This window comes from Arachis hypogaea, chromosome 2 (genome assembly GCF_003086295.3).
Source record: "Arachis hypogaea cultivar Tifrunner chromosome 2, arahy.Tifrunner.gnm2.J5K5, whole genome shotgun sequence".
Classification (NCBI taxonomy): domain Eukaryota; kingdom Viridiplantae; phylum Streptophyta; class Magnoliopsida; order Fabales; family Fabaceae; genus Arachis; species Arachis hypogaea.
In genome coordinates, this window is record NC_092037.1 from 71,076,343 (window position 1) to 71,100,109 (window position 23,767).

Sequence of the window (23,767 nt, forward strand, 5' to 3'; positions counted from 1 at the left end):
TTGTCCGCCACCTTATAAAGTTCTTGAGATATAACCTCATGAACTTCTTCTTTCTCCAATCATGATGCTATGAATCATGATAGCCCGGTCTATGGTAACTTCGGACCGATTGCTAGTGGGAATGATTGAGCGTTGGATAAACTCCAACCATCCTTTAGCCACGGGCTTGAGGTCATGCCTTCTCAATTGAACCAGCTTCCCTCTTGAGTTTCTCTTCCATTGAGCGCCCTCTTCACAAATAACTGTGAGGACTTGGTCCAACCTTTGATCAAAGTTGACCCTTCTAGTGTAAGGATGTTCATCTCCTTTGCATCATAAAATCCAAGTATTTCCCCCGAACCATAGTAAGATAATTCTTTGGATCCGGGTTCACACTTTGATCATGGTTCTTGGTGATCCATGCATTGGCATAGAACTCTTGAACCATTAAGATTCCGACTTGTTGAATGGGTTGGTAAGAACTTCCCAACCTCTTCTTCGGATCTCATGTCGGATCTCCGGATATTCACTCTTTTTGAGTGAAAAAGGGACCTCGGGATCACCTTCTTAAAGGCCACAACTTCATAGAAGTGGTCTTGATGCACCCTTGAGATGAATCTTTCCATCTCCCATGACTCGGAGGTGGAAGCTTTTGCCTTCCCTTTCCTCTTTCTAGAGGTTTCTCCGGCCTTGGATGCCATAAATGGTTATGGAAAAACAAAAAACAATGCTTTTACCACACCAAACTTAAAAGGTTTGCTCGTCCTCGAGCAAATTAAGAAAGAAGAGAGTAGAAGAAGAAGAAATGAAGGAGATGGGAATGGCTTTGTGGTCGGCCAAAAGGGGGAGAAGTGGTGTTTAGGTTGTGTGAAAATGAAGGAGTGAAGATGGGTTTATATAGGAGTGGGGGGTGGTGATGGTTCGGCTATGTGAGGGTGGGTTTGGGAGGTAAAGTGGTTTGAATTTGAATGGTGAGGGAGGTGGGGTTTTATGAAGGATGGATGTGAGTGGTGAAGAGAAAGATGGGATTTGATAGGTGAAGGGTTTTTTTTTTGGGAAGAGGTGTTGAGGTGATTGGTGAATGGGTGAAGAAGAAGAGAGAGAGTGGTGGGGTAGGTGGGGATCCTGTGGGGTCCACAGATCCTGAGGTGTCAAGGAAAAGTCATCCCTGCACCAAATGGCAAGCAAAATCTCGTTTTGTGCCAATTCTGGCGTTAAACGCCGGGCTGGTGCCCATTTCTGGCATTTAGCGCCAGCTTCTTGCCCTTTTCTGGCGTTTAACGCCAGTCTGGTGCCCCTTTCTGGCGTTAAACGCCCAGAATGGTGCCAGACTGGGCGTTAAACGCCCAACAGCTAACCTCACTGGCGTTTAAACACCAGTGGGTTCTTCCTCCAGGGTGTGCTGTTTTTCTTTCTGTTTTTCATTCTGTTTTTGCTTTTTTCATTGATTTTGTGACTTCTCATGATCATCAACCTACAAAATATAAAATAACAAAAGAAAATAGTTAATTATAAAACATTGGGTTGCCTCCCAACAAGCGCTTCTTTAGTGCCATTAGCTTGACAGAGGACTCTCATGGAGCCTCAGAAATGCTCAGAGCTATGTTGGAACCTCCCAACACCAAACTTAGAGTTTGAATGTGAGGGTTCAACACCAAACTTAGAAGTTGGTTGTGGCCTCCCAACACCAAACTTAGAGTTTGACTGTGGGGGCTCTGTTTGGCTCTGTTTTGAGAGAAGCTCTTCATGCTTCCTCTCCATGATGACAGAGGGATATCCTTGAGCCTTAAACACCAAGGATTCTTCATTCACTTGAATGATCAACTCTCCTCTATCAACATCAATCACAGCCCTTGCTGTGGCTAGGAAGGGTCTGCCAAGGATGATGGATTCATCCATGCACTTCCCAGTCTCTAGGACTATGAAATCAGTAGGGATGTAATGGTCTTCAACTTTAACCAGAACATCCTCTACAAGTCCATAGGCTTGTTTTCTTGAATTGTCTGCCATCTCTAGTGAGATTTTTGCAGCTTACACCTCAGAGATCCCTAACTTCTCCATTACAGAGAGAGGCATGAGGTTTACACTTGACCCTAAGTCACACAAGGCCTTCTTGAAGGTCATGGTGCCTATGGTACAAGGTATTGAAAACTTCCCAGGATCCTGTCTCTTTTGAGGCAGTTTCTGCCTAGACAAGTCATCCAGTTCTTTGGTGAGCAAAGGAGGTTCATCCTCCCAAGTCTCATTTCCAAATAACTTGTCATTTAGCTTCATGATAGCTCCAAGGTATTTAGCAACTTGCTCTTCAGTGACATACTCATCCTCTTCAGAGGAAGAATACTCATCAGAGCTCATGAATGGCAGAAGTAAGTCTAATGGAATCTCTATGGTCTCATTTTGAGCCTCAGATTCCCATGGTTCCTCATTGGGGAACTCACTGGAGGCCAGTGGACGTCCATTGAGGTCTTCCTCAGTGGCGTTTACTGCCTCTCCTTCCTCCCAAAATTCGGCCATGTTGATGGCCATGCACTCTCCTTTTGGATTTTCTTCTGTATTGCTTGGAAGAGTACTAGGAGGGAGTTCAGTGATTTTCTTGCTCAGCTGACCCACTTGTCCCTCCAAATTTCTAATGGAGGACCTTGTTTCAGTCATGAAACTTTGAGTGGTTTTGATTAGATCAGAGACCATGGTTGCTAAGTCAGAGGTATTCTGCTTAGAACTCTCAGTCTGTTGCTGAGAAGATGATGGAAAAGGCTTGCTATTGCTAAACCTGTTTCTTCCACCATTATTATTGTTGAAACCTTGTTGAGGTCTCTGTTGATCCTTCCATGAGAGATTTGGATGATTTCTCCATGAAGGATTATAGGTGTTTCCATAGGGTTCTCCCATGTAATTCACCTCTTCCATTGAAGGGTTCTCAGGATCATAAGCTTCTTCCTCAGAGGAAGCCTCCTTAGTACTGCTTGGTGCATTTTGCATTCCAGACAGACTTTGAGAAATCATATTGACTTGTTGAGTCAGTATTTTGTTCTGAGCCAATATGGCATTCAGAGTGTCAATCTCAAGAACTCCTTTCTCCTGACTAGTCCTATTGTTCACAGGATTTCTTTCAGAAGTGTACATGAATTGGTTATTTGCAACCATTTCAATCAGCTCTTGAGCTTCTGTAGGCGTCTTCTTCAGATGAAGAGAGCCTCCAGCAGAGCTATCCAAAGACATTTTGGATAGTTCAGAGAGACCATCATAGAAAATACCTATGATGCTCCATTCAGAAAGCATATCAGAAGGACACTTTCTGATTAATTGTTTGTATCTTTCCCAAGCTTCATAGAGGGATTCTCCTTCCTTCTGTCTGAAGGTTTGGACTTCCACTCTAAGCTTACTCAATTTTTGAGGTGGAAAGAACTTTGCCAAGAAGGCATTGACTAGCTTTTCCCAAGAGTCCAGGCTTTCTTTAGGTTGAGAGTCCAACCATGTCCTAGCTCTGTCTCTTACAGCAAAAGGGAATAGCATAAGTCTGTAGACCTCAGGGTCAACCCCATTAGTCTTGACTGTGTCACAGATTTGAAAGAATTCAGCTAAAAACTGATGAGGATCTTCCAATGGAAGTCCATGGAACTTGCAATTCTGTTGCATTAGAGAAACTAATTGAGGCTTAAGCTCAAAGTTGTTTGCTCCAATGGCAGGGATAGAGATGCTTCTCCCATAGAAGTCGGGAGTAGGTGCAGTAAAGTCACCCAGCACCTTCCTTGCATTGTTGGCATTGTTGTTGTTTTCGGCTGCCATATGTTCTTCTTCTTTGAAGATTTCTGTTAGGCCCTCTACAGAGATTTGTGCCTTAGCTTCTCTTAGTTTTCGTTTCAAGGTCCTTTCAGGTTCAGGATCAGCCTCAACAAGAATGCTTTTGTCTTTGCTCCTGCTCATAAGAAAGAGAAGGGAACAAGAAAATGTGGAATCCTCTATATCACAGTATAGAGACTCCTTTAGGTGTCAGAGGAAAAGAAAAGTAGAAGACAGAAGTAGAAAATTCGAACTTATCAAAGGAGATGGAGTTCGAATTTTGCATTAAGGAATAGTGTTAGTCCATAAATAGAAGGATGTGAGAAGAAGGGAAGTGATTTTCGAAAATTAAGTAAGAAATTTTGAAAACATTTTGAAAAACACTAAATTGATTTTCGAAAACCAAGGGTGGAAAAGAAATCAAGTGATTTTTGAAAAAGATTTTGAAATTAGAAATCAAAAAGATTTGATTGAAAATTATTTTGAAAAAGATGTGGTTAAGAAGATATGATTGGTTTTAAAAAAAGATGTGATTGAGAAGATATGATTTGAAAAACATTTTAAAAAGATTTGATTTTGAAAATTAAAAACTTGGCTAACAAGAAAAGATATGATTCAAACATTAAACCTTTCTCAACAGAAAAGGCAGCATACTTGAAATGTTAAATCAAATCATTAATTGATAGCAAGTATTTTTTAAAAATAGAAAGAAATTGATTTTGAAAACATATGATTGAAAAGATATGATTTGAAAAAGATTTGATTTTGAAAAACTTTGAAAACTTGAAAAAAAAATTGCATTGAAAACAAAATCTTCCCCCTTGTGCCATCCTGGCGTTAAACGCCCAGAATGGTGCACATTCTGGCGTTTAACGCCCAAAACCATACCCTTTTGGGGTTAAACGCCCAACCAGGTACCCTGGCTGGCGTTTAAACGCCAGTCTGTCCTTCTTCACTGGGCGTTTTGAACGCCCAGCTTTTTCTGTGCAATTCCTCTGCTGTATGTTCTGAATCTTTAATTCTCTGTATTATTGACTTGAAAAGACACAAATTAAAAATATTTTTGGATTTTTAATAATCAAAATGCAACTAGAATCAAATAACAATGCATGCAAGACACCAAACTTAGCAGTTTGTATACTACTGACACCAACAAAATGAGAATGCATGTGAGACACATAAAACACTCAAGTCAAGAGAATTCAAAGATCAGAGCAAGAAATCATCAAGAATTATTTGAAGATCCTTAAAACACATGAATGAATGCATGCAATTGACACCAAACTTAAGATGAGACTCTAGACTCAAACAAGAAATATTTTTGGATTTTATGATTTTGAAAGTTTTTTTTTGTGCTTTTTCGAAAATTAAGTGGAAAAAGATATCAAAGTTCTTAATGAGAATTCCAGGAATCAGTGCAATGCTAGTCTAAGACTCCGGTCCAGGAATTAGACATGGCTTCACAGCCAGCCAAGCTTTCAAGGAAAGCTTCGGTCCAAAACACTAGACATGGCCAATGGCCAGCCAAGCCTTAGCAGATCACTTCTCCAAAAGCAAGATTGATAGAAATCAACAAGCTCTTGTGATGATAAGTTGAAACCTTGGTCCAATGGAATTAGACATGGCTTCACAGCCAGCCAGATTTCAACAAATCATCATGAAACTCTAGAATTCATTCTTAAGAACTCTGAAAAAAAATACCTAATCTAAGCAACAAGATGGACCGTCAGTTGTCCAAACTCAACAATCCCCGGCAACGGCGCCAAAAACTTGGTAGCGCGAAATTGTGATCAATACTTTTCACAAATCAAATAATCCCCGGTAATGAATCCAAAAACTTGGTGTTCAATACCACGGCATAAACACAACTTCGCACAACTAACCAGCAAGTGTACTGGGTCGTCCAAGTAATAAACCTTACGCGAGTAAGGGTCGATCCCACAGAGATTGTTGGTATGAAGCAAGCTATGGTCACCTTGTAAATCTTAGTCAGGCAAACTCAAATGGGTATGGTGATAAACGCATAAAACATAAAGATAAAGATAGAGATACTTATGTAATTCATTGGTAGGAACTTCAGATAAGCGTATGAAGATGCCTTCCCTTCCGTCTCTCTGCTTTCCTACTGTCTTCATCCAATCCTTCTTACTCCTTTCCATGGCAAGCTTAAGCAAGGGTTTCACCGTTGTCAGTGGCTACCTCCCATCCTCTCAGTGGAAATGTTCAACGCACCCTGTCACGGCACGGCTATCCATCTGTCGGTTCTCAATCAGGCCGGAATAGAATCCAGTGATTCTTTTGCGTCTGTCACTAACGCCCCGCCCTCAGGAGTTTGAAGCACGTCACAGTCATTCAATCATTGAATCCTACTCAGAATACCACAGACAAGGTTAGACCTTCCGGATTCTCTTGAATGCCGCCATCAGTTCTAGCCTATACCACGAAGACTCTGATCTCACGGAATGGCTGGCTTGTTTGTCAGGCGAGCACTCGGTTGTCAGGCGATCAACCATGCATCGTGTATTAGGAATCCAAGAGATATTCACCCAATCGAAGGTAGAACGGAGGTGGTTGTCAGTCACACGTTCATAGGTGAGAATGATGATGAGTGTCACGGATCATCACATTCATCAAGTTGAAGAACAAGTGATATCTTAGAACAAGAACAAGCGGAATTGAATAAAAGAACAATAGTAATTGCATTAATACTCGAGGTACAGCAGAGCTCCACACCTTAATCTATGGTGTGTAGAAACTCCACCGTTGAAAATACATAAGAACAAGGTCTAGGCATGGCCGAATGGCCAGCCTCCCAATGATCTAAGAACTAGATGTCCAAAGATGATCCTAAGATCGAAAAATGATCAAAAGATGAAAATACAATAGTAAAAGGTCCTACTTATAGAGAACTAGTAGCCTAGGGTGTACAGAGATGAGTAAATGACATAAAAATCCACTTCCGGGCCCACTTGGTGTGTGCTTGGGCTGAGCATTGAAGCATTTTCGTGTAGAGACTCCTCTTGGAGTTAAACGCCAGCTTTTATGCCAGTTTGGGCGTTTAACTCCCATTTTGGTGCCAGTTCCGGCGTTTAACGCTGGGATTCCTGAGGGTGACTTTGAACGCCGGTGTGGGCCATCAAATCTTGGGCAAAGTATGAACTATCATATATTGCTGGAAAGCCCAGGATGTCTACTTTCCAACGCCGTTGAGAGCGTGCCAATTGGGCTTCTGTAGCTCTAGAAAATCCACTTCGAGTGCAGGGAGGTCAGAATCCAACAGCATCTGCAGTCCTTTTTAGTCTCTGAATCAGATTTTTGCTCAGGTCCCTCAATTTCAGCCAGAAAATACCTGAAATCACAGAAAAACACACAAACTCATAGTAAAGTCCAAAAAAGTGAATTTTAACTAAAAACTAATAAAAATATACTAAAAACTAACTAGATCATACCAAAAACATACTAAAAACAATGCCAAAAAGCGTACAAATTATCCGCTCATCAGGCCACAACTTCATAGAAGTGGTCTTGATGCACCCTTGAGATGAATCTTTCCATCTCCCATGACTCGGAGGTGGAAGCTTTTGCCTTCCCTTTCCTCTTTCTAGAGGTTTCTCCGGCCTTGGATGCCATAAATGGTTATGGAAAAACAAAAAGCAATGCTTTTACCACACCAAACTTAAAAGGTTTGCTCGTCCTCGAGCAAAAGAAGAAAGAAGAGAGTAGAAGAAGAAGAAAAGAGGAAGAAGGGAATGGCTTTTTGTTCGGCCAAAAGGGGGAGAAGTGGTGGTTTGGTTGTGTGAAAATGAAGGAGTGAAGATGGGTTTATATAGGAGTGGGGGGGTTCATGGTTCGGTCATGTATGGGTGGGTTTGGGAGGGAAAGTGGTTTGAATTTGAAGGGTGAGGTAGGTGGGGTTTTATGAAGGATGGATGTGAGTGGTGAAGAGAAAGATGGGATTTGATAGGTGAAGGGTTTTTGGGGAAGAGGTGTTGAGGTGATTGGTGAATGGGTGAAGAAGAGAGAGAGTGGTAAGGTAGGTGGGGATCCTGTGGGGTCCACAAATCCTGAGGTGTCAAGGAAAAGTCATCCCTGCACCAAATGGCATGCAAAAATGCGTTTTGAGCCAATTCTGGCGTTAAACGCCGGGCTGGTGCCCATTTCTGGCGTTTAACGCCGAATGCTTGCCCTTTTCTGGCGTTTAACGCCAGTCTGGTGCCCCTTTCTGGCATTAAACGCCCAGAATGGTGCCAGACTGGGCGTTAAACGCCCAACAGCTAGCCTCACTGGCGTTTAAACGCCATCACGCTCTCCTCCAGGGTGTGCTGTTTTTCTTTCTATTTTTCATTCTGTTTTTGCTTTTTCAATTGATTTTGTGACTTTTCATGATCATCAACCTACAAAAGAACATAAAATAACAAAGGAAAATAGATAAAATATAACATTGGGTTGCCTCCCAACAAGCGCTTCTTTAATGTCAGTAGCTTGACAGAGGGCTCTCATGGAGCCTCACAGATACTCAGAGCAATGTTGGAACCTCCCAACACCAAACTTAGAGTTTGAATGTGGGGGTTCAACACCAAACTTAGAAGTTGGTTGTGGCCTCCCAACACCAAACTTAGAGTTTGACTGTGGGGGCTCTGTGTGGCTCTGTTTTGAGAGAAGCTCTTCATGCTTCCTCTCCATGATGACAGAGGGATATCCTTGAGCCTTAAACACAAAGGATTCTTCATTCACTTGAATGATCAATTCTCCTCTATCAACATCAATCACAGCCCTTGCTGTGGCTAGGAAGGGTCTGCCAAGGATGATGGATTCATCCATGCACTTCCCAGTCTCTAGGACTATGAAATCAGCAGGGATGTAATGGTCTTCAACTTTTACCAGAACATCCTCCACAAGTCCATAGGCTTGTTTTCTTGAATTGTCTGCCATCTCTAGTGAGATTTTTGCAGCTTGCACCTCAAAGATCCCTAACTTCTCCATTACAGAGAGAGGCATGAGGTTTACACTTGACCCTAAGTCACACAAGGCCTTCTTGAAGGTCATGGTGCCTATGGTACAAGGTATTGAAAACTTCCCAGGATCCTGTCTCTTTTGAGGCAGTTTCTGCCTAGACAAGTCATCCAGTTCCTTGGTGAGCAAAGGGGGTTCATCTTCCCAAGTCTCATTCCCAAATAACTTGTCATTTAGCTTCATGATTGCTCCAAGGTATTTAGCAACTTGCTCTTCAGTGACATACTCATCCTCTTCAGAGGAAGAATACTCATCAGAGCTCATGAATGGCAGAAGTAAGTCCAATGGAACCTCTATGGTCTCATTTTGAGCCTCAGATTCCCATGGTTCCTCATTGGGGAACTCATTGGATGCTAGTGGACATCCATTGAGGTCTTCCTCAGTGGCATCCACTGCCTCTTCCTCCTCTCCAAATTCGGCCATGTTGATGGCTTTGCACTCTCCTTTTGGATTTTCTTCTGTATTGTTGGAAGAGTACTAGGAGGGAGTTCAGTAATTTTCTTGCTCAGCTGACCCACTTGTGCCTCCAAATTTCTAATGGAGGACCTTGTTTCAGTCATGAAACTTTGAGTGGTTTTGATTAGATCAGAGACCATGGTTGCTAAGTCAGAGGTATTCTGCTTAGAACTCTCAGTCTGTTGCTGAGAAGATGATGGAAAAGGCTTGCTATTGCTAAACCTGTTTCTTCCACCATTATTGTTGTTGAAACCTTGTTGAGGTCTTTGTTGATCCTTCCATGAGAGATTTGGATGATTTCTCCATGAAGGATTATAGGTGTTTCCATAGGGTTCTCCCATGTAATTCACCTCTTCTATTGAAGGGTTCTCAGGATCATAAGCTTCTTCTTCAGATGAAGCTTCCTTAGTACTGCTTGGTGCATTTTGCATTCCAGATAGACTTTGAGAAATCATATTGACTTGTTGAGTCAATATTTTATTCTGAGCCAGTATGGCATTCAGAGTGTCAATCTCAAGAACTCCTTTCTTCTGATTGGTCCCATTATTCACAGGATTCCTTTCAGAAGTGTACATGAATTGGTTATTTGCAACCATTTCAATCAGCTCTTGAGCTTCTGTAGGCGTCTTCTTCAGATGAAGAGATCCTCCAGCAGAGCTATCCAAAGACATCTTGGACAGTTCAGAGAGATCATCATAGAAAATACCTATGATGCTCCATTCAGAAAGCATGTCAGAGGGACACTTTCTGATTAATTGTTTGTATCTTTCCCAAGCTTCATAGAGGGATTCTCCTTCCTTCTGTCTGAAGGTTTGGACTTCCACTCTAAGCTTACTCAATTTTTGAGGTGGAAAGAACTTTGCCAAGAAGGCATTGACTAGCTTTTCCCAAGAGTTCAGGCTTTCTTTAGGTTGTGAGTCCAACCATATTCTAGCTCTGTCTCTTACAGCAAAAGGGAATAGAATAAGTCTGTAGACCTCAGGGTCAACCCCATTAGTCTTGACAGTGTCACAGATTTGCAAGAACTCAGCTAAAAACTGATGAGGATCTTCCAATGGAAGTCCATGGAACTTGCAATTCTGTTGCATTAGAGAAACTAATTGAGGCTTAAGCTCAAAGTTGTTTGCTCCAATGGCAGGGATAGAGATGCTTCTCCCATAGAAATCGGGAATAGGTGCAGTAAAGTCACCCAGCACCTTCCTTGCATTGTTGGCATTGTTGTTGTTTTCGGCTGCCATGGGTTCTTCTTCTTTGAAGATTTCTGTTAGGTCCTGTACAGAGAGTTGTGCCTTGGCTTCTCTTAGCTTTCGCTTCAAGGTCCTTTCAGGTTCAGGATCAGCCTCAACAAGAATGCTTTTGTCCTTGCTCCTGCTCATAAGAAAGAGAAGAGAACAAGAAAATGTGGAATCCTCTATGTCACAGTATAGAGATTCCTTGAGGTGTCAGAGGAAAAGAAAAATAGAAGGCAGAGGCAGAAAATTCAAACTTATCAATAGAGATGGAGTTTGAATTGTGCATTAAGGAATAGTGTTAGTCCATAAATAGAAGGATGTGAGAAGAAGGGAAGTAGTATTCAAAAATTAAGTAAAGAATTTTGAAAACATTTTGAAAAACACTAATTGATTTTTGAAAATAAAAGTGGGAAAGAAATCAAGTGATTTTTGAAAAAGAATTTGAAATTAGAAATCAAAAAGATTTGATTGAAAGTTATTTTGAAAAAGATGTGGTTAAGAAGATATGATTGGTTTTAAAAAGATGTGATTGAGAAGATATGATTTGAAAAATATTTTTAAAAAAAATTTGATTTTGAAAATTAATGACTTGGCTATCAAGAAAAGATATGATTCAAATATTAAACCTTTCTCAACAGAAAAGGCAACATACTTGAAATGTTGAATCAAATTATTAATTGATAGCAAGTATCTTTGAAAATGGAAAGAAATTGAATTTGAAAAAGATTTGATTGAAAAGATATGATTTGAAAAAGATTTGATTTTGAAAAGATTTTAAAAACTTGAAAAAAATTTGCATTGAAAACAAAATCTTCCCTCTTGTGCCATCCTGGCGTTAAACGCCCAGAATGGTGCACATTCTGGCGTTTAACGCCCAAAACTCTACCTTTTTGGGTGTTAAACGCCCAACCAGGCACCCTGGCTGGCGTTTAAACGCCAGTCTGTCCTTCTTCACTGGGCGTTTTGAACGCCCAGCTTTTTCTGTGTAATTCCTCTGCTGTATGTTCTGAATCTTCAATTCTCTATATTATTGACTTGAAAAGACACAAATTAAAAATATTTTTGGATTTTTAATAGTGAGGAATAATCAAAATGCAACTAAAATCAAATAATAATGCATGCAAGACACCAAACTTAGCAGTTTGTATACTACTGACACTAACAAAATGAGAATGCATATGAGACACATAAACACTCAAGTCAAGAGGAATTAAAGATCAGAGTAATGAAATCATCAAGAACATCTTGAAGAACATCTTGAAGATCACTAAGACACATGAATGAATGCAAGAAAAACAGAAACATGCAATTGACACCAAACTTAAAATGAGAATAGAGTCTCAACAGGAAAAATATTTTTGGTTTTTATGATTTTGTAAATTTTTTTTTGTGCTTTTTCGAAAATTAAGTGGAAAAAGAAAATAAAGATATCAAAATTCTTAATGAGAATTCCAGGAATCATGCAATGTTTAGTCTAAGACTCCGGTCCAGGAATTAGACATGGCTTCACAGCCAGCCAAGCTTTCAAAGAAAGCTTCGGTCCAAAACACTAGACATGGCCAAAGGCCAGCCAAGCCTTAGCAGATCACTGCTCCAATATCAAGATTGATAGAAATCAACAAGCTCTTGTGATGATAAGTTGAAACCTCGGTCCAATGAAATTAGACATGGCTTCACAGCCAGCCAGATTTCAACAGATCATCATGAAACTCTAGAATTCATTCTTAAGAACTCTGAAGAAAAAAAAATACCTAATCTAAGCAACAAGATGAACCGTCAGTCGTCCATACTCGAACAATCCCTGGCAACGGCGCCAAAAACTTGGTGGATGAAATTGTGATCACTACAACTTTGCACAACTAACCAGCAAGTGTACTGGGTCGTCCAAGTAATTAACCTTACGCGAGTAAGGGTCGATCCCACAGAGATTGTTGGTATGAAGCAAGCTATAGTCATCTTGTAAATCTTAGTCAGGCAAACTCAAATGGATATGGGTGATATACGAATAAAACATAAAGACAAAGATAGAGATACTTATGTAATTCATTGGTGGGAGTTTCAGATAAGCGTATGAAGATGCTTGTCCCTTCCGTCTCTCTGCTTTCCTACTGTCTTCATCCAATCCTTCTTACTCCTTTCCATGGCAAGCTTATGCAAGGGTTTCACCATTGTCAGTGGCTACCTCCCATCCTCTCAGTGGAAATGTTCAACGCACCCTGTCACGGCACGGCTATCCATCTGTCGGTTCTCAATCAGGCCGGAATAGAATCCAGTGATTCTTTTGCGTCTGTCACTAACGCCCCGCCTTCAGGAGTTTGAAGCTCGTCACAGTCATTCAATCATTGAATCCTACTCAGAATACCACAGACAAGGTTAGACCTTCCGGATTCTCTTGAATGCCGCCATCAGTTCTAGCCTATACCACGAAGACTCTGATCTCACGGAATGGCTGGCTCGGTTGTCAGGCGAGCACTCGGTTGTCAGGCGATCAACCATGCATCGTGTATCAGGAATCCAAGAGATATCCACCCAATCTAAGGTAGAACGGAGGTGGTTGTCAGGCACACGTTCATAGGTGAGAATGATGATGAGTGTCACGGATCATCACATTCATCAAGTTGAAGAACAAGTGGTATCTTAGAACAAGAACAAGCGGAATTGAATAGAAGAACAATAGTAATTGCATTAATACTCGAGGTACAGCAGAGCTCCACACCTTAATCTATGGTGTGTAGAAACTCCACCGTTGAAAATACATAAGAACAAGGTCTAGGCATGGCCGAATGGCCAGCCTCCCAATGAGGGTTCAATCATAAAAACATGATCAAAAGGCTCCCAATACAATAGTAAAAGGTCCTATATATAGAGAACTAGTAGCCTAGGGTGTACAAAGATGAGTAAATGACATAAAAATCCACTTCCGGGCCCACTTGGTGTGTGCTTGGGCTGAGCATTGAAGCATTTTCGTGTAGAGACTCTTCTTGGAGTTAAACGCCAGCTTTTATGCCAGTTTGGGCGTTTAACTCCCATTCTTGTGCCAGTTCCGGCGTTTAACGCTGGGAATTCTGAGGGTGACTTTGAACGCCGGTTTGGGCCATCAAATCTTGGGCAAAGTATGGACTATCAGATATTGCTGGAAAGCCCAGGATGTCTACTTTCCAACGCCATTGAGAGCGCGCCAATTGGGCTTCTGTAGCTCCAAAAAATCCGCTTCGAGTGCAGGGAGGTCAGAATCCAACAGCATCTGCAGTCCTTTTTAGTCTCTGAATCAGATTTTTGCTCAGGTCCCTCAATTTCAGCCAGAAAATACCTGAAATCACAGAAAAACACACAAACTCATAGTAAAGTCTAGAAAAGTGAATTTTAACTAAAAACTAATAAAAATATACTAAAAACTAACTAGATCATACTAAAAACATACTAAAAACAATGCCAAAAAGCGTACAAATTATCCGCTCATCAGTAATCGTTTTTGTTAGGACGGTGCAATTGTATCTAAGCTCAATTAACGTTTCCTTCTTTTGTTGTCTGTGCAGTAATATTCTTGGTTAATTTTCTACCTCTAAATATAATGAATTGTTTAAATTTGATGTCCGACTTACTTTTTCTAGGATAGAGTGTTAGGACAGAAGTGGGAGAAGGTCGTGTAGTGGTGCCTTCTCCAAACCATTGTTTGCTGAAAAATTGTGGAGTTATAAGTGGTTGCGCACTAGAATGGTTAGGATTTGATATTTTACTGAATGCTTGTATGTTAATGATTTATGCCTGCAGGTGTTTCCTATGTGAAAATTGTTGTCTTTATTTAACGAATGTTGTTAAACTAAGGAAATGATCTATGAATTATCGTTTAAATTGTCTGCTACGTGTTTGGAATATTAGAAACTGATAATTGTATTCGGCGGAAGATTCTAATTATAGGGGACACTTTGCCGAATTTTCTAAAAGCTTAAATAATTTATGTTGTTCATTGAGTTCTAGGGTGTGTGTTTTGATATGATTCTGAGTTATCGTATATGGATGTATGAGAGGGATAACGATGGCCGGGTGGTTTAAAACTGGAATTCTTTGAGGGGGTTGACGTGTTTGTCGCGCATCTTTTCAGCATAGAACCGTTTATGTTTGAAGGGTTTCTAAGTATCGACTGACTAAGTGGTTAGGACCGACCTATATAACGCTTCACCTCTACTATAACGGGTTCCAGGATGGGTATTAGATGTGGACGAAACACAGAGAGGTGGATGAGCAGGGAATTAACTGGTCTGCCTCTAATTTGAAAAGGTCTGCTTGTCAATCAACAAGGGTTCAGGTGTCAAGAGACCTAAACATGGATGACATAACTTAGGAGGCTAACTAAGAGAGATAAAATGAGATGGTGAGGGATGCAATAGGTGTTACAGAATTAGAAGAGACTGAAGAAGAGCCTAACCCGGAAGCGAAGACATTTTATTATCTGTTAGAATCTGTTGCAGAACTTTTGTATGAAGGATGCGTTCATTCAAAGTTGTCAGCGAAACCCTTTCCACTATAGTTCAGAGAATACGTCAGGGTGCAGTTAACTGACATAATAGATTCGGAACTAGATGCACTTAGTTGGGATCCAATAAATAAAGGCACTAACTACCCAATGTACACTGTTAATGGATGTCGGTTCCGTACCTAATACTAGTTACAAACTGTAAATCTAAAGAACATGCCGCAACACAATAAAAATATGGTCACCACCGCATTTCATTATTTTTTGAAGGAAAAAAAGACAAGTAGTCAAGTATATCACAATCATTAACTAGTAAATTATAGTTATTTTTGAATAATATAAAAATAACCATACTATATATACTACAAAAATTCATTATTAAATTAGTTGTCCATATAAAATACATATTTCAATACAAAATATACATTAAAAATAATTTTTGGTGTATTCATGATATTTTTTATACAAAAAAAATATTTACCCAAATTATTCCCTAAATAATTTTAGAACAAACACTTTGATTCTTAATTAATAAATTTTTATTGGCTAGAAGTTCTCAAAAGTTATTCTCATCAGCCAATTAGTCAATCTGTCATTTTTAATCAAATTTTTAATATGTATATTGAATAAATAAGTCTTTAATAAATTTTATGATACCACAATTAATTAGAAAATATTACTATTAGACAAACTAGTTCTCTTTTAAAATAATAAATAGACTAATTTATCTAACAAAAATAACTCTTGAAAATTTATAGAAAATAAAAATTTATTAAAAATAAAAAATATTTGATTTAAAATTTTTTAAATAATAAATTAAATATTTAAACTACAAAAATTAACTCAAAAATAAAAAAAATAGATTTTATAAACACTATGCTCGTTTTATGCAATATATATTAACTTGATATATTAATTTAACTAATTAAATTAATAATGTAAAAATAAAAAAGGCCAAAAAGTCGGTAAAATAAATTATTCAATGATTCTCGTCAGGAAAAAATTAGACCATATTTAGGAAGGGTCAATATTTTTTTTTAGTTTTTTATTTTAACAAAAAAATTTAAAAATAACTATATATAATTTTAATTGAAAATGATAACTAAGACTTAGAACCTATTTTTTATAAGATAATTGAATATGTCATGTATTAAAATAATTAAACACAAATATTTAAAACTAACCTTAAATGTTGTAAATATAGATTTTTGCATATTTACATTTAAAATCTTCAAATACTATTCAATTCTTTTTTAGATATTTCTTGAAAAATTATTAAAAAATATATTATGATTCATGTAAATAATTTAAATCACAACCATAACTTATGCGATGAAAAATTAATAATAATATTATTAGAGTTGAAGTGAATTAAAATTTGTAACTTACATAGACATCGATTAAGCTTGACGTTTTTTCCTTGATTCAAAGTCATCTATTATTGAATCTATACTGAAAGTAGCTACAATTTCTTTCTTAATATAAATGACTAAATTATCTACAAAAACTGTAATTTTACTCTGAAGTCTTATTTTAACAATTTTTATTACCGAGAAAGCTCTTTCTATTATTATTGTAGATACTAAAAAAGTCAAAACATTGACATAAAAGGAAAAAGTGTTCGAACATCTTTTAAATAATTCAGTATATCAAATGCAAAATGTTGCAATTAAGCATTTAAAATTTTTTTTCATGATTAAAAAAATATGAAGGATCAAACTTTTCAGCTAACTTGCATATATTCTGAATATTAAATAACTTCAAATTATTTTTAGAATCCAAAGTAGTACTTAAAGTCAAAAGCTCTATAATTTTCTCATTAAACCTATTATTTAACTCCTATATTTGATAGTCAATTATTGCCAAAAACACATCTACCTGATAATGATGCTCAACTGTTATCTTTGGTTGACGAGATCGACCTCTTCCAACTGTGTATTATATACTCATATCAAGGATATCAATTTCATGATTCTCACAAAATTTCTTAACAATTTCAAGTAAATTGCACCAACTGTTATCCCTAAATTTTTGAAGAAGTAGTTTTGATGTAAAAATAACATGCATTGCAATCAAAATATCTTAGAATTTTTGTTGTAATGCTCGACACAAAATATTAGTAATCCTATAATTTCCTTCATCAAATGTAATGAAAAAAAAAATAAATTCAAACGAGAATAGCACTTTGTTAACACCATAAGCATCATCTTTTTTAACAAAAATTGTAACATCATTAATAATGTTATTAAGAATGGTATGGGTAGCTACAAATATTCTTATCAAGCTACAAATAGAATGAAAGTGAGAGCTCCATCTTGTATCTCTATCTCTTTGTAAAGTGTCCATTTGATTCGCACCTTGACCTATTTCTAACTCATCATTGGAAATCAATTTTGTATTTTCAATTTCTTGAGCTTCTTGTAGTTGATCATGTCGTTTGCAAGATGCACCAACAATATTGATATAGTAGTCAATTGTGTGAAAAACTCATCAATTTGAAGTATTTTCTTTGAAGCAGCCATCAGTGCTAACTGTAATCTATAAGCAAAACAATGAATATAATATGCTTGTCGGCAATCATTGAGACATAAAACTTGTAAACCATTCTATTCTCCTCTCATATTGCTAGCACCATCATACCCTTGGCCTCAAATGTTTACAATTTAGAGTTTATAAATGAAAAGCACAAACACCAATTCTTTTTTCAAAGTCAAGGCACTAGTGTCACTAATATGTACAAGATCAAAAAAGCATTTACGAACAAAACGATCCATATCAACAAATCTCAAAACAATAGCCATTTGCTCTTTTTTATATTCATCATGAGCTTCATCAATGATGATACAAAATTTGGCATCTCCAATATCTTTTCTAATTGAGTTTCTCATCATTGTAGCAAGAACTTGTAGAATTTTCTTCTCAATATCGCTTGAAGTATATTTGGCAAATTTAGGAGCATTTTCCAAAACAAGCTTTTGAACACTACTATTGTAAGACCCTAAAAACTTTAACAATTCAATAAAGTTATCTCAATTATCTAAACTCGAACTTTCATCATAGCCTTTTTATAAGCACAAACTTTAAAAGTCAACCATTTAATACAATCAATAGATGCTCTAGTCTACGTCGATTATTCTCAATTTTTCTGATGTTTGTTGCTTCATAAGTGTATCAACATGTTATGATTGCTTTATTCATCACATGCTTTTGTTGCCTTGTGATAGAACGAATTGGGACATTTTTCAATGTGATTCAAAAGAGGACAATTTTTTCACTATTTATCTTCTTCCAATTCCTAAAGTCATTTTTAATGAAGGCATTTAAATTTGTGTTGATTGAAGATTCCTTAGCAAATAAGTAGCATGGTCAACAATTTACAGCATCATCTTCAATAGAATACTCTAATCATAAACCAAGAAGCTTGAAAATGACAACAATAACTTGTATTACTCGAGAAAAGATAAATATCAAGTATTGGTTGATTTAGTCTGTAAGACCCAGAATCTTTGAAAAGTCTTATTATGAGCAAGTCTCAAATCCTACAATTATTTATAGCCTTAATTTCAGAGATTATTTTATTATAGATAATTAAGGCAAGTTTTGATTTATTGGATTTGAGATAAGTTATGATTATTATCCAATTTTATAATTATTGGATTATTTTCTATACTTAAAGTATAAAGTTGATAGTTATGAAATAATAAGGATTTTATATGATTTGGATTAGATAAGTAATATTTTAAATATTATTACTGCTATTTTGGAAAATGAAGAAATTAAGTATATTATTTCTAATTTTTGGATTTGGACATTTTATTGAAAATAATTTGTGAAATTGATGAGCAAATAGTATTTTCTATGTACAAATAGTGTTGGATTTAATTTGGATTTCAATTATTATATTATACCCAATTTTATTTGAAATTACCAAATTACCCCTAAACCTAATTTTGCCTAAACCCTAACCTAGCTACCTTTTTCCCCCCAGAACCCAGCAGCTATAGCACGCACAGTTTCCTTTTGTTCTTTCTTCATGAAAGAAAGGAACAGAAGCAAAAGAAAAACGAGATAGAGGGGAGAAGAGGGAGGCGGCGCGGTGGGAGTCACTGCCACCGTCGCCGCCGTCGTTAACAAAGAGGAAGGGAGATCTGAACGAGAAGAGAGTGAGTGACGCGAGGGAGGGAGATGAGGCTTCGTTGCCGTCACGCTCTGCCGCACGCGGGGAGCGCCGCCGTCGAAGCCATGCCCTGCGTCCCTGCCCGGTCGCGATTCTGCCACTGCCAACTCTGCCGTCACTGCTTCCATAACCTCCAACAGCACTGCTGTTGTCGACGATAGAGCCGCCGCGAAGAGGAGGAAGGGTGCTGCTTCAAGCCTCGCCGCCATCGCTGCTCTGAAAGGGTCTGTAGTGGTCGCCGTCGAGCATGACAGGTGGATGCGAAGGAGAACTCGCGTCTGAGACTGGGAGGAGGTGGGGATCCGCCGCTGTCGCCAGTGGAGGCCACTGCTGTGCAACGGACGTGTGAGAGGGAAGCAAGATGAATCCTCTCTGCTTCTGGTGCTCTGGTCTGCCGCCGCCGCCGCCGCCGGGATCCTTGGGCGCTGCCATTGTTCTTGTCGCCATTAAAGAAAGCTAACTGCTGCTGCCATTCAGATCCGCCACAGTCTCTGTCGGGAGCCACCATGGGAGCCGTGGAAGGAGGGGTTTCTGCCACCTTTGAAACTCCACTACTGTTGTTGTCATGGCTGCCACGCCTTTGGCTGCCGGGATCGGTATTGTGGCCGCCAGAAACTGTTTTTCTTGGTAAGCGTTTGGTTTCCGAAACCCCTTAAAGTTAGTGCCCTGATACATTTCGTTAGAGATTCTGAGATTTTGGTTACACAGGGTTGAGTTCCGATAAATGTGCATCGAAACTAAGGTGGTTGTTGAGCCACCGGAGCTTTCTGCCGCTACGGGGCTGTTGTCAGGTCGGTTCGGAGTCGCAGTTGTTCCTTTGTGTTATTTCGGTAAGTAAGTATATTTCGAAAGCCTCGCGTTAGTATTCTGTTGTGTTCGGTTAATGAATATGAGTTTTGATAACGTGGGGTAGAGTCCTGATTATTGTATGTTACGATTAGTGTTGCTATGGTTGTTGCGAACGTGACTGGGAGCTGAGGTTTTGGCTGCCGGAATTGTGATTGTGGATTTCGAGTTGAGACGGAAAGGACTCTGTGAGACGTTTGGGTTATGGATTTGCGTTTTGAGGTAGGGGCGCTTTCCAAAAACTATGTTTTATGTATTGGAATTATTACATATGGATACTGATGTGAGATATTGTGTATTTGGTGATTGTATCTGCCTTATGTATTATTTGATTGACTTGAATGATTATGGATGTTGGTTTGGTTGAGTTGTTGTATGGCTTTGTGAAATGTAATGTTTTGAGTTGATTCTTTTAAAGCTTTGAAATCGGGTTTAATCCGTTGTGAATGGAATTGAGTTGAGTTGATTTTCTGGACAAGAAAGTCGAATGCACTTTTGAATTCAGCCTGGTTTATTTTAATTGATTTGGTTTTGGACAAATGATTTGTTATTGAACCGCTTCTTTAAAGCTTTGGAAATGAGTTATATCGCTCGATATTGAGTTGATTTTGAAATGGTATCCTTGAGATACGCCACTGAGGCGATTGTTGGATTTAGCTTGCTTTAAATTGATTTCTGGTTTTGAGCTGTTGAAAAGGAATGAGAAATGGTTTAGTTGGGACCCGAACCGGGTGGCAAAAATCCAGGTTTTAGGGGAGGTGCTGTCGAAATTTCTACAAAATCCTACACTTGTTTGTAAGGTTATTTAATAAGGGTTGGATTTGAGAAATTGTATTATTTGATTTTTTTTTAAAAGAAAATTTATGTTTTCAAGCTTAATTTATTTGATGAACCTTATACATTGAGTTCGGCTTATTTAGAACTGAACTATTTTTACCGTTTGAATCACTGAAGGAAAGAATGATGTTTTAATATTGATTTCAATATAAAAAGGAGTTTTAGTGATTTTTAAAGGAACCTAGACTTTTGATTGAGTAATCAAGTTTGAGGCATTTTGGAAGAGTTGGAAAAATGGGTTCCAAAAAGAAACCTGAAAATGGTTTGATTCAAATGAACCGGTTCCGTTTCAAATGAGTTGATTTTTGGACCGGGTTGGAACTTGTGATTTTGTATGATCGGTCTTATAATAAATTCAGTTTTATTTACTTGAACCGAGGATTTATGATTTTAAGAGTTTCAATGAATTTTAAGGAATTTATATAAGTTGACCTTCCCTAAAGACTTGGGACTCTGCCGAGAAACTTTTGTTATAAAATCCCATTGTTGGATGGGTGATTTTGAATGCTTTGAAATAAATCCTTAACTTGCCATGGTTTTGGAAGTTTTGGAAAGAGAATGCCGAGAGTGGCTCTGTTTTAAAAAGGAAACTCACTTTGAGTAAATTTGGCTTATGAGCCTGAGATGATTTAAGAAACGAGATTTCTAAAGCCAAGGCTGAAAAGAGTTGAAACTTGATTTCAAAGTGAAATGAATAGAGAAAATGATTTATGGCTTAAATGCCAATTTCATGAATTTGATGATTTTGAATGTGGAAGTGCTGTTTTGTTGAGAGCCGGATTGGCTGTGTATGTTTATACATATTGATTGGTTCTGGATTGAACCGTGAGCCGGAATGGCTGTGTATGATATGAATATTGGCTGGTTCTGGATTGAACCGTGAGCCGGATGGCTGAGATGGATGTTGATCCATGATTGAGAATGAAAGCATTTATGCTGAGATATTGATAAGTTGTGACGTTTGCACTTCCACTATCGGAGTTACGAGTTTCCCTGGGTAGTAGCAGTGGCTAGCCACCACGTGCTCCAGGTTGAGACTTGATACTCTTTTGACCCTATGTCATAAGTGTGGCCGGGCACTGTGAAAGACCCGGATGAGCTCGCCCCCGTATATATTCACCAGTGAGGGTGATGGATATAGATCATGATTATGATCAAGTTATGACGAGTATAACTCGAGTTGGGGATGCATGACAGAGGGACAGTCCAATGGTTAGCTACCAGGACTTGTCGGATTGGCTCTATAACCGACAGATGATATCATCAGCCACTAGGGACAGGCATGCATCATATGCATCTATGTGACATTGTTTGGGTATGCATATTGTACTTGGTTTGCCTATGTGATTAACTGCTAATTGTTCTACTTGCAATATCTGTTTGTTTGTGTTTGCATCTTCCTACTTGTGTTTGCTTCTGGATCTATGTTGGGTTGTGGTGGATTGGTTGTGGTTGGATTGTTTGGGCCTAGGGCCGTGGTTGAATGAGATGGACCGATGGTTGATTTCGGTTTTGTGGTTCTGGTTTGGAATGAGATATGAAAGGTTATTTTGGTTCAGTATAGATAAACCTTTTTGAAATGCTTTGATGTTTTGAGAATTGAACGGTTCCTCTTTCAGAAAAGATTTCTGACTTTACTTTTATTGTAAACTGTTGTTTTTGAAAAGAGGCATAAGATGGTTAATAATCACTGATACGGTTTATCTTCATGTATCCTATTACAGTAATTCCCAAAAACCCTCTACTGAGAACCCTTTCGAGGATGATGTTCTCACCCCCTTACATTTTTCCCCTTTCAGGATTTGGGCGCAGAAGTTATGAAGAGTTTATTTAGTTGTTGTTGTGATGTTCTGTATTGCTTTAGATTATTAATTATTGTACCCTCGCCTTTATCTTGATATATTCTATAAGAGGGATAGAAATTGTATTGGTTAATGTCTGTAATATTATTTGTATATGTATGTATATATATGGATGTACTCTTCATGAGTTTTTGTAAGATGTATGGTCTCCTTGGATGTACGTTATCGAACGAAAGTATTTTTGGGAGCGGTATTGCGGTTTAAAGTTTTTAAACAGGCTCATATTTTAGTATAAAATAGTATAAGTGTCGTTGTAATGTCCGAGTTATCAGAGTTGCGCAGCCGGAAGCATGAGCTTTGGTAGTTAGGGTGTTACAATTTAGTCCAACTTTATGATAAGCTCGACGAATTTCATCTCTTTTACTTGGATTAAACTTCCAAATCATTGGTCGAATTTCTAGATCTCTTACCAAATGACATACTTTTATTTGTTCAAGAGTAAGTCATGGGCATTTTAACTTTGAACTATATTGTTGAGGAGTTAAAGTATTTATGTTTAATGCCTCAAGTATTGAAGAAGTTGGTGTTGATATAATAATATTAGAAACATCTTCACTCTTCTGGCTAATCCTTTAAAAAAAAGGTGTCTTTTGTCTTCATCTTGCCCATAATTCAACTAAATTTCTACATTTGAGAAGTTATATAAATAAATATTATGTAACTTAGCTAAACTCAATTAATTTTATTTTTTGCAAATCAATAATATCAATGTCACAAACAATTAATAATGAGAGAAAAATTAAAAATAATATATGTTAGATTAACATTATAATTACATAATTATCATCATCAATTTCTTTCAAAAATTTAAATTATTATTATAAGATTATAAACTAGATAATAAATAAATACATAAATTGTTCAAAAAATTACTAAAATAAATAAATTACTAAAGGAAGAAGAATGAGAGATGATAATAGAAGACAAAAAATTACTTACTATTTTGTAACGATAATAAAAATATAGAATGATGTTTTATTTTTTATTTGAAAAAAGAGAAAAAAAACTGAAAAAGTGATTCTTTTACAGCTGCCGTTTAAAATTCTCAAAAAGAGAAATGATCCTTTTAATACGGATTAGGACGGTCACTCTTTTATTATTAATTTTTTGT

The 23,767-nt window shown here is 37.8% G+C and overlaps 1 long non-coding RNA gene and 1 other non-coding gene across 2 annotated transcripts; both read left to right on the forward strand.

Annotated features, from left to right (window-relative positions):
* The first annotated feature begins 3,252 nt into the window (after nt 1-3,252).
* LOC112766782 (small nucleolar RNA R71) lies at nt 3,253-3,360 on the forward strand. Its single transcript, XR_003184552.1, has one exon. It is a non-coding gene; the product is annotated as a small nucleolar RNA R71 (small nucleolar RNA).
* Nucleotides 3,361-18,916: 15,556 nt separating this feature from the next.
* On the forward strand, nt 18,917-22,793 carry LOC112747695 (uncharacterized). The gene is made up of 4 exons (XR_011873202.1): nt 18,917-19,738; nt 19,820-19,941; nt 20,053-20,179; nt 22,594-22,793. It is a non-coding gene; the product is annotated as an uncharacterized lncRNA (long non-coding RNA).
* Nucleotides 22,794-23,767: the final 974 nt, after the last annotated feature.